This window comes from Halichoerus grypus, chromosome 7 (assembly GCF_964656455.1).
Source record: "Halichoerus grypus chromosome 7, mHalGry1.hap1.1, whole genome shotgun sequence".
In the NCBI taxonomy this organism is placed as follows: Eukaryota; Metazoa; Chordata; class Mammalia; order Carnivora; family Phocidae; genus Halichoerus; species Halichoerus grypus.
Genome location: NC_135718.1, coordinates 140,250,073 through 140,262,751, shown reverse-complemented (window position 1 = coordinate 140,262,751; position 12,679 = coordinate 140,250,073).

The following is a 12,679-nucleotide window of genomic DNA, read 5'->3' as shown; positions in this document are numbered from 1 at the left end:
AGAATGAGAAAAAGATGAAAGATGAACCATATGCAATGGACCGAATGTTTGTGTCCCCTACCAAATTCATACACTAAAATCCTAACCCCCAACATGATGGTACTGGGTCGGGGGGAGGAGGCTTAAGGAAGAAATTAGGGCATGAAGGTGGAACCCTCATGAATGGGATTAGTACCATTAGAAAAGGGATGGCAAAGAGCTCTCTTACCCTCTTTCTGCTGTGGAGGATACGATAAGAAGATGGCACTCTGCAATCCAGAACCCAACAGTGCTGGCACCCTTGTCTCAGACTTCCAGCTTCTAGCACTATGAGAAATTTCTGTTGTTTATAAGCCACCCAGTCTATGGTAGTTTGTTGTAGCAGCCCAAACTAAAATATCATACTAACACTAGTCAAGAGAAAGCTGGAATAGATATATTAATATCAGACAAAGTAGATTTCAAAGAGGAGCAAAGAATACTACCAGGGATAAAGAAGATCATTTCATAATGATAAAGGAGCTATGCCATTAAGACAACATAACAATTAATAACACTTATGTATCTAAAAACTGAGCTTAAAAATACAGAAAAAAAAAACTGATAGAACAAGGAGAAATAGACAATTCCATAATTATAGACAGATGTTTCAGTATTCTTAGTGCAATAATTGGTTGAACTAGTAGATGAAAAATCAGTAAAGACATCGAAGATTTGAACAACACTATCAACTAAAATAACCTGTTGGTATTAGTAGAAGATTCTACTCAACAATAGCAAAATGCACATGCTTTTCGGGTGCTCACAGAACATTTACCAAGATAGACCATATTCTGGACTATGATACAAGTCTCAGTAAATTTAGGAAGAATCAAGTTATACAAATTATGGTCTCTGGTGGCAATGCAATTATGTAAGAAATAAGAAAAGAAGGAAGGAGGGAAGGAAGGAAGGAAGGAAGGAATGAAGGAAGGAAGAAAGGGAAGGGAAGGGAAGGGAAGGGAAGGGAAGGGAAGGGAAGGGAAGGGAAGGGAAGGGATAGATCTGGAATATCCCCAGATATGCATAACACAGTTCTAAATAATGTATGGTTATAAGGAAATTAAAAATTGTTCAAAGTGAAGATGTTTTGAAACAATATCTAAAAATATGGGATGCTGCTAAAGCAATATTTAGAATTATTTAGCATTCAACTTACATATTAGAAAATAATGACCTCAGGGTCAACCTTAAGAAACTAGGAAAAGAACACTAGAGTAAGCTCAAAGGGAGCAGAAAAAAGGAAATAAGAATCAAAGTAGAAATAAATGAAATAGAAAAGAGAAAAACAGCATAACCAAAATCTGGTTCTTTGAGAAGATCAATTAAACTGATGAACCTCTAGCTGGACTGATTTGGAAAAAAGGGAGAAGACACAAATGATACATCTCAGGAATGAGAGAGGTGAGACATCACTACTGATTATACAGATATTAAAGGAAAATAAGGAGATGTTATGAACAACTATGCCAATACATTTGACAGCTTACCTGAAATGGACAAATTCCTCAAAACACACAAACTACCAAGACTCAAAAAGAAATAGATAACCTGGGTAGCTCTGTATCTGGGGTGAAAGAATTTGAATTTGTAGTTTAAAATCTTCAGACAAAGAAAACTCGAGGCACAGATGGTTTCACTGGTGAATTCTACTTATATTTAAGGAAAAAATAATATCAATTTTCTATAACCCTTCCACAAAACTTAAGAATTGGGAAGAATTTCCAACTCATTTTCTGAGGCCAGCATTACCCTGATGCCAAAATCAGAGATTACAAGTAAACTGCAGATCAATTTCCTTCATGAATCTAGATACATCAATGCTTAACAAAATATTAGCAAACTGAATCCAACAAAAGGCAAAAAGAATAATATATCCACAATGTGGTGGGGTTTTTCCCAAATGCAAGGTGTCTCTGTGTGTCAAATCTCCCTTTCATTTCTTTTAGAAGGTTACCAATCATTGGATTATGGCCCACTCTAAATCCAGGATGATCTCATCTCAAGATCCCCTAACTTAATTACATCTGCAAAAATCCTATTTCCAAATAAATTCACATTCACAGTTTCAGGGATTAGGACTTGGACATATCTTTTGGGGACCACAATTCAACCCACTATTTACATGTTCTTACAAAAGCTGTTACACAAATATTTATATTGACTTTATTTGTAACAGCCAAAAGCTAGACACAATCCAACTGTTCATCAGGCAAAGTAAACAAATTCCATTCCTTATAATGGAACGCTTCTCAACAATAAAAAGGAATGAAGTACGACACATAAAAACCTAGCTGAGTGTAATGGGGCGCCTGGGTGGCTCAGTCGTTAAGCGTCTGCCTTCGGCTCAGGTCATGATCCCAGGGTCCTGGGATCGAGTTCCACATCGGGCTCCCTGCTCAGTGGGAAGCCTGCTTCTCCCTCTCCCACTCCCCCTGCTTGTGTTCCCTCTCTCACTGTGTCTCTCTGTGTCAAATAAATAAATAAAATCTTAAAAAAAAAAAAAACCTAGCTGAGTATAAAAATAATTAAATTAATGTAAATATAACTGTAAAAAGCCAAACAAAAAAAGAGTATGTACTATGTGATTATATTTATGTAAAATTCTAGAAAATGTAAACCAGTCTCTAGTCATAGAAAGTAGACAGATCAGTGTCTGAGCATGAGAGATGGAAAGGTATTTGGTGGGGGGAATTACCAAGGGGTACAAGGAAACTTTTTGAGTGATGGTTATGTTCATTATTTTTGACTGTGGTGATGCTTTTCTGGATGTACACATCTGCCCAAACTTAATAAACTGTCTAGTAAGTGCAGTTTATTGTATTTTAATTATACCTCAAATACATTGTCAAAAATAATGTTTCCTTGTGGATCCTGAAATACCTAATCATCTGTGGTAACTCCTGGAAATAATGCTAAGCCACTCCCACACTCCTTAATTTTTTAATTTTTATTTATTTTTTAATTAATTAATTAATTAATTAATTAATTAATTTTGCTGTTTTCTCTCTTCCTATGTGCTATGGGACACTTAAATTAGGGACTGCATCACCTGGGCTCCCTTGCCTTCTGACTTCCAGGTGCTAGCAAGGGATTCAGGACACAGGGAAACAGTGGCCAGGGCATTTATTTTCCTGTTTCTCCATAGTTCTGGAAGTGTTTGCATTCTTACATAGTCCCACTTCATGTAAGTTATCCCTCCTTCAGAGGTCTAGCTCTGATTAGGATCCTCGTAAGCCATGTCTTCCCTTAAAGAAGGTAAGTTGTTCCTAGTCCTTGTGTATTTTACCATCCCTTCCTGGATCCCTGAAATCTGCCCACACCTCTCTAAAGAGTACCTTTATTTAACACTCTTAGTTAGTATCTTTCCATCCCCCTTCTCCCCTCTCTTTCTCTCATACAACACACACACACACACACACACACACACACACACACACACACACACACACACACACACACTCTTAAGGTAAAACAAGATGTTCTCAGTGATAATACTCCTAACAATGATAATATAATCTGCTAAAATTTCCCAGATCCACAATGGAAGGATCCACAATTACTAGGCAGAGCTGTTTCAATTCTCCTTTATCTTCTTATTTCTGGACCAGTCATTGGTAAACTGTGGCCCAAAGGTCAAATCTGACTCACTGTCTGTCTTTGTAAATAAAGTTTTATGGAAACATAGTTTTATTGGGACACAGCCATGTCTGTGGCTGTTTTTGCACTACAATGACAGAGGTGAGTAGTCTTGACAGAGACCATATGGCCTTTGAAACCTATGATATTTGCTATCTAGCCTTTTATAGAGAAAGTTTCTCCACCGCGGCCGTGCCCAGTGCCTACAGATGCTTAGTAGATCAGGCTCATTTATTGTAACTTTCCAAAGAACAGAGCAATCATCACCTTTAGACAAATAACTGGCAGAAGATTTGACATTAGTTTTTTTCTTTTTTCCCTGCAATCAAATTTTTAGGCAGGACTCTCTTCCCCCGTTGTCACCGTAAGTAGAAAGAAAGCAATGTAATGATTTTCTTTTATCTCATCCAGAGGAAACTCCCAGAGCTTAGGCTGTCCTTCCCGTTTACCCCTGATGTTGTGCAACCTTAAATCAGAAATGTGGGTTAGTTATGGAAATTGAAATATGGGACTTCTCATAAAGTCTGAAACCTAAATACAACCAGTTATAAATATATGATTCTTATTTATACAGAATTGTGTACCAACAGTTCTGTAAGTGTGGGAAGAACTAAAACACTACTTTGGGCTATACTAACACTTCTCTCTTGGAACAATTTCTCTGATGATGATATTGATTAATATATTCAGTAGAGTACTTTTAAAAATCTTATATTATTAATGAGTAAAAGCCTCTCATAACCATTAGTCAATATATATTGAGTTTTCATTAAAAGTTAATAAATCATTATATAAAAGTGCTCTGAAAACTATAAATCCAAATCCCATCCCATCATCACAAGGTTCGAAAAAAAAGGGGAATTAATCAGAACAATTCTTCATGTGTTCAAATTGTAATATTATGCCCCATGACTTAGGTTGTTCTTACAAAAGCACAAAATATAGAAACATTTCCTCTATAATTGATACTATTCCCTGTTTATCATTTAAGAGGGCATTAGTTCTGCCTTACATTCTTGGAAAAATATTAACAAGTTTCATTATTTCAGAGGTACTACATTTTCTTAATATGTCTGCTAAGAGTTTGAGAGTTGTTTTTTTTTTTAGATTTTATTTATTCATTTAAGAGAGAGAGAGAGAGAAGGAGCAGGGGAAGTGGGAGAAGCAGACTCCCCAGTGAGCAGGAAGCCTGACACAGGGCTCGATCCCAGGATCCCGGGATCATGACCTGAGCTGACAGCGGAAACCTAACTGACTGAGCCACCCAGGAGCCCCCCAAAAAGTTTGAGAGTCTTAGAGTAGTGAATGTCTTAATAAAAAGAAGGCTTTTTAAAAAGAAGACTTGAGGGACTTCATTTCAGTAAGATTTTTAACCAAAACTGGTTTCTGTGATGAGGACTATTAAAAAAAAAAGTACCACCTTATTGTACTTAATTGTACAATACTGTAGAAAATATGTGGACCAAGAAATCTATACAGTTATACATGAAATTTTGAGAAAGCACTTTCTAACTCTGTAGTTTAAATAAGAAACAATATCACTGTAGTTTAAAACTGTCATCTCCTTTTTTTATCAGAAATTTCTTTCTTTGAGTTGCAGAATGAGTTTATATGATGAAAAGAAAAAGTGAGTAAAACAAACAAGATTTTTGTTAATATATCAACCAAAGTATTAGACTATTTAAATGAAATATATCAAAGCTAAATAAAATTTGAGGATCAAAATTTACCATCGAATCTGAAAGGTTGGTTTAGGAAAAATTTCATCATATTTTATCATAACCATTATTTTGAGCACCATTAGGTATAGAGAGGAGTATTCCTTCCAACCTTTCTCCACCCAGCACATCCTAATTATTCTTTTTCAGTTGACCAAATTGCTCAAGCTTAATACTAATTTATAACAATTTATTATGATATGAGAACTAAAGTTCCTCTTTTGAGGTTTCTAAAAGCCATTAAAAAGCCATTTTGCAAATAACATATAAAGAAACTTTTCCCAAAATTTTCTATGATGGTTAGTAAGTGGTAGATTTTAATCTGAATAACACTTTCTCATCTTGAGGATCATTGTTTACATAAGTCTGATACTCATTTAATTTAATCAATGAAATAATAATTCTTTGTTTACCATATAGCTTTGGCAGAGATTAATAACACATCAACCACAGTTTAAATTATACTGTGATTCTCCATTCTTTCTCAACAGAAATGACCTTTCTTGCATACTACAATCTCCACTGACCTAGGTAGCAACTAGAGGCTGTCATTATTCAGTGAATTCTGGATTACATCGGGTTTGTGGACAGAACCATGTGCCAACTATTGAGGAAAGGTTTTACAGATGCAGGTTCCAGCCATTATGTAATACTGTCCATCTATGTCCATAGGGATGACATCTTATTTCTTTATCTGCCCAATCACAACAGCTTACAGCTCAGGGATGATAAATTCTCTTATCTCTGACAGCTGGTTCATTAGAGAACATTATTAAAGGCCTCACCATCCAGTCATACTCACACTAAAACATATTTAGTGTTTATCATAGTTTACCTACAGACTCATTTCTCTACCTTGATTTCTAACAAATCTGGCTACTGACCTTTAAAGACAGAAGATTCAATAGTGATTAAAATATCCAACCATTTGTCCTGAGTGAGACGATTACCAGCCTTATCATAGGGAATGGTGCTCCATCAGAGTCATTATTCAGTTAACTCCTCCGAGATTTGTTGTCTTCCCAAGCTGATTTCCAGACACAGCTAACTTCTGGGCTGGTGGCCATAACGTGCTTTCCATCATACCCAGACAGCTGTTTTAGCAACATATCATCTTGATTTATGGTCACACTGAGTGCAGATCTCTGGTGTTCAGTATCATCTCCCATATCTCATACATTGATGGTAATTCTCTCATGCTGTCTAAAAAATAACCAGGTGGTAAGCATGGTCTACACACTGTGAATAGAGTAATAGCTATAATTGATTACCTGTAAATTGAGTCATTAGGATGTTGTGTTTCTTCTTTTCTCCAAGTTATGCCAATGGCCTTTAGATAGAGCTTGCAGAATACCAGAAATATAATCTTCATTCCCTGGAAAAATTGAATCCCAAGTGTTTTTTCAAAACACTGGATATCAGTCAGCCCCAAATCTTCATCACAAGAAATATATCTAGATGAGCCAAAGTGATAGACAATTTACTGATACAAACTTTTGTCTGGCCATTTCTTTGGAATAGGATTCTTAATACAGAATAGAAACAGTTCTCCAGTTCCATGATTTTTCATTTTTAGGAGGGCTAAGTATGAGAACATTGCAATCATTTTGGTTGAATTGTTATAGACTACTGCAGTAGTCAACCAGTTCATATTTTTAAATTGACATATAAATTGACATTTAATCTAATAAAAGGCAGGAAAGGGGAAAAGGGAACAACAACAGCAATAACAAAACAACAACTAAACAATAAAAAATAATTTTATAGAAAACAGCAAGCAAAATAGTATGGTTGAATCTAACCGTGTCAATAATTGCATTAACAACAAATGGTCTAATACCTCAATTATAAGGCAGAGATTGTCAGATTCTATTTTTAAAAATCAAGACCCACGTATATGCTGTCTATAAGAAATCCACTTAAATAAAAACATATAAGTAAAATAAAAATAAAAAGATATAAAAGACATACCATGTGTGTCAGTTATTAATTTGTAGCCTCTTAGTTCCAAATTTATACTTCATTGTCTCATTCACGAAAATAGATCTGGACCCTCAATATATATATTTTTTCTTTGCCAATTGGCATAAAACTAAATTTTCTCAATAGAGGGCACTAAAGCGACATTGCAGGATGAAGGAGCAGGTTCCCAGAAAGCCCACTTTTCCCCCCCTCCTCAGCCGGTGCATTTTCTCCAGTGCAGAATGCCTACGGGGTACAGCTTTCTACAATATTTGGCTACTCCTGGGGCTTTCATAGCTCTTGACTCAGGCCACAATATGACCTGGGCCGCCAAAGTGTTTTTTTTGGGTTTTCTCTACCTCTGGCTTTCAGCAATCCCTGCATGCCTGAAGTTAGAGGGAGCCTCTGTCCATGCTCTTGTCCCTTCCCCAACAGTGGATTGCTATTGGTTGTTACTCCTGATGCGCTTGTGGTAAAGGCAAGGGATTCTTGTTTGCCTTGGTTGATCCTCAGTCTTACACTGGTCTTATACTCCTGGACTGTGGGAGTGGGACGTTCTTCCTATGCAAGGTCTGGAAAAGGAAAGAGTTTCCTGATCACCCTCCTGCCCCCCCCCCCCGCCCCGGTCTCTACCCCTGTTAATCGGCTTTTGCTTTGTTACTGTGAAAGATCCTGAACCTAAGGGGATCTCCTGCTTCCTTGCAAGGCCAAGCAAGAGGATCTCTTGCTTCAACATTTCCCCCAGAATCAGTTTTTTTTGCTCCTGTGAGCCTTTACTACTCATGCAAAACACTTTATTTCTGACACTTCTGGTCACCAAATATGTGTGTGTGGGGGGGGCGGATTTTCACACCAAGCAATTCTCTATGACATCAGCTGGGTGTCCTACAATTTAAACCAATTCTGACACCATCTACATGAAGAGTGTCAGTTCCCACAGGTTAAGGGCTCAGTCCCACAAGACTGCCCCCCCTTCAGGTATTAATCACAAGTGGTAGTTCCCTAGGTCACCCACAACTTCTGTCCAACTTGGCCATAAATCAGCTGTCCCTGTAATCTCTTCCTTGAATTCAATTAATTGGCTAGATCAGCTCACAGAACTTAGAGAAACACTTACATTTACCAATTTATTAAAGAATATGATAAAGGATACGGGTGAACAGCCAGATGAAGGGATACATAGGGTGGGGTCTGGGAGGGTGCTGATCACAACAGGAGCTTCTGTCTCTGTGGAGTTGGGGTACATCACCTCCCTAGTATGTGGATATGTTTACCAACCTGGAAGCTCTCTGGGATTTTTATGGAGGCTTTATCATGAAGGCTTGATCAATCTTTAATTCTATTGCTGGCCCCTCTCCCTTCTCAATAGAGTGTGGGATGGGGCTAAAAAGTCAAAGTTTCTAATCATGGCTTGGTCTTTCTGGTGACCACCCTTATTTGGAAACCATCCAGGAGCCCACCCAAAGTTCCCTCATTATAACAAAAGATACTCCCATGACCCAGGAAATTATAAGGGTTTCAGAACGTCTGTGTCAGGAATTAGGCACAGAGACTTATATATACATATTTTTTCTATTGTCTCAAAATGGTGATTGTCTGGGGTGGGTGGTTCTGGGAATGGAAGAGTGTGGTAAAAAGGAAAAATAGATAAATAAGTAGGAGGCATCTTATATGCCAAACTGGAGATTTTGACATAGTGTTATAGACTGTAGTAATCACTAAAAGATGTTTAAATAGGGGTGCCTGGGTGGCTCAGTTGGTTGAGTGTCTGCCTTTGGCTCAGGTCAGGATCCTGGGGTCCTGGGATCCAGCCCCACATTGGGCTCCCTGCTCAACAGGGAGTCTGCTTCTCCCTTTTCCTCTGCCCCTCCCCCCTGCTTGTGCGCGCTCTCTCTCTCTCTCTCGTTTTCTCTCTCAAATAAATAAAATTTTTAAAAAAAAGATTTTTTAAAAAATTTTATTTTATTACGTTAGTCACCATACATTACAACATTAGTTTTTGATGTAGTGTTCCATGATTCATTGTTTGCGTATAACACCCAGTACTCCATTCAATACATGCCCTCCTTAATACCCATCACCAGCCTAACGATCCCGCCATCCCCCCTCCCCTCTAAAACCCTCAGTTTGTTTCTCAGAGTCCATAGTCTTTCATGGTTCGTCTCCCCCTCTGATTTCCCCCCCTTCATTTTTCCCTTCCTACTATCTTCTTTTTTTTTTTTAAAAAAAGATTTTTAAATAGAGACATAGTAAGATGAAAGGTGTATGCTAGAAAAATCAGTATGAGCAGAATTGCGAAAAAAGATTGGTTAGGAGAGAGACTGGTTGTAGGTGTCTTGCTAGGAGGCTGTTACATTATATCAGGTAAGAGATGGAGACATGACCCAGGACAATGCCAGTGGATGAACTATAAGAGGACATTCTGTCACTATTTGAACTTTGTCCTTCTTTTGTAGACGCAAACATCTGTTTCTGTGAAGCATTTTACTAATACTCTGAGACAAACTCAGTGGAATCCAATGCTTATATAGGACTAATTAGGAACTAGCATATGGTTGCTTCTGATTATTTTTTTAAATCTTTACCATATATTTGATGAAATTTCTGCAAACACTCACTCTGTTTAGCCAATACTCATTTACCTAAATGTGAACACAGTGCACATAGGTTTAGACACCTGGACCTTTTCCCTCCCCTTTCCATATTAGTGCCTCTCTTTTTAGTGCAGTGGTCAGTACTTTTTTCTACAGTACAACATAAACATCTAATCAAACTTCTGTGATAGCCCGCGGGCTAGCCCTCAATAAGAAAAAGGAGCCCTTTCCAAATTAAACTAAACCATTCATATTAAGTGAGGAGGAAAAGGAAATTGTTCCAAATTAAGAGCACCAGGATCTTCATGGCTATCACATTTTAGACTAAACTTTCTAAATTCTATGTACTTTTAAAAACTATTTCTTAGGTGAGAGACTAAAAGCCCAAAATGGTTCTTAAAAGCAGCTTGAAATTGGAATCATTTTTGTGAAACAAATTTTTTAATGAATTAAGATAAGTAAATCAGAAATATATGTCTTAAATTACCCTTGAATTATAAATTATAAATCTGGAAACTGACTTTTTAGAGTAAACATAGTAAGCGACTTACATTCTTCATGAATACATTATACACATGTTCACATACATATACATACATGCATGTGCATGTAATACACACAAATCTAAACACAGAAACTATCTCTTGGTTCTATGATATGATATTGTACCATGACCACCTTCAGCCAAAATAGGAAGATCTTTGTAAGAATGTTTATAAGAGGGCGCCTGGGTGGCTTAGTCGGTTAAGCGTCTACCTTTGGCTCAGGTCGTGATCCCGGAGTCCTGGGATCAAGTCCCCAACGGGCTCCTTGCTCAGCGGGGGGTCTGCTTCTCCCTCTGCCTGCCACTCCCCCTGCTTGTGCTCTCTCTTGCTCTCTCTCTCTGACAAATAAATAAATAAAATCTTTAAAAAAAAAGGATATTTGTAAGAAATCACCTTTGATATTGGGATTGTATCACCACATTGATTTAACAGCTTGAAAAATAAACTGGACATATTGAAAAGCTTCAATGTTTGAAAAAAGTAGAATATTAGCTTTTATAAACTGAAGTTATTCTCTAATATATATTGCATGGATTTCAGAACTCACTTCCCACGAAGGCCAGTGTAGCTCTGTGGTGGAAGGGGTAAGCAAACCAGCGATGGACCCCATACAGGACCATCGCCTGGTTCAGGAGTGGTAGGCTTGTTTGTTTTTAAACTTTTTCATTTCCTACAAGACATGCGACTTGTTTCCCAATATCCGTATCATCTTATTTAAGTAGCAAGAACCAGCTCCCAAACAGATCTCGTGGAGTGCTCACGCGCGCATGCGCACACAGCACAGCCTCTAGATGCCAGATATTGTCAGCTTTTATATCAGTGGCTCGTTATGGGAAATAGTGCCTATGCACTATGTGAGTTTTAAATGCACACTTCTCTACAAAATTCGACACAATCAGGGCCAAATTTATCAAAATGAATTATTGGAAATACAATGAAGGTTCTCTTTGTGTGAATTATAGTAGCTTTTATAAATTGCTAAAATCTGCAAACCTGTGGGAAACATTTTCAGTAAATTGATTTTTCCAGACATTGCCTCAGTCATAAATAAGTCGTCCTGGTGACTAATAAGTGCTCCTTCTTTTGATTTTGTTCCCTTGTAATTAAAAAAACTTGAAGTCAATTAAGAGGAATCTCAAAACTACATCTGACAAAATACTTACAGTAAATCACAAACCAGGGCCGAGGCACCATAATTGTTCTTCATATAATTTCCACTGTTGAGACCTTTTCAGTTGCAAATGACAGGAACAGGATTTAGAGGAAGTGAGCAAATGAAGACATTTTAGGGCTTGCGGAACTGAGTGAATCTAGGCTTGATTGGATCAGAGATAAGTGAAGGAAACCAAAATATGTCACCCCAAAGTTTGCCTCCTTGACATAAAAATTATTTTGAGATGAAGGCAATTAAGAAGCAGCAAACCCCAGAAAAGCTTCCCCTTTTCTACCTCAAGAGAGGAAATATAATTCTCCTTTTACTGGTGACACTCCAATCAGAGTGTCCTCCAGAGGACTCTGCAAATAAAACTTACTTTATTCGTTTCTCTCCCATATACAGTTGACACTTGAACAGTGCAGGGCTTAGGAGCACCAACCCCCTACCCCAAGGCGAAAATCTGCATATAACTTTTGACTCCCCCCAAACTTAAGAGCCTATTGTTGATGGCAGTCTTATTGGTAACATAAATGAGCTGATTAGCACATATTTTGTATGTTATATGTATTATATATTGTATTCTTACAATGAAGTAAGCTAGAGAATAGAAAATGTTAATAAGAAAATCATAAGAAAAAAATCATAAAATAGAAAATCATAAGAGAAAATACATTTACAGTACCGTACTATATTTATACATAAAAAACAATCCCCATATAAGTGGACTTTTGTGGTTCAAACCAGTGTTGTTCAAGGGTCACCTGTGTTTACCTTCCCTGAGTTCGCCATCCTTGGAAGCCTAAAACTCTGTGCTTTGTTCTGTCATTTCTCTATAATGCATTGTTCTCTGTTGAAGATGCTGCATAAGCGGGAATCCAAGCTGCCATTTTGAATTACTTTCCTTTAGGTCTCTCTCATCTGATGTGCTCTGCACACATTAATAAACTGCTTGTTTTTCTCTTGTCAATCTTTTTGTTAGAGTGTCAACTGAAAACCTAAGAGGGAGAGAGGTAAAGTTTTGCCTTCCCTACATATGAAACACGTTAT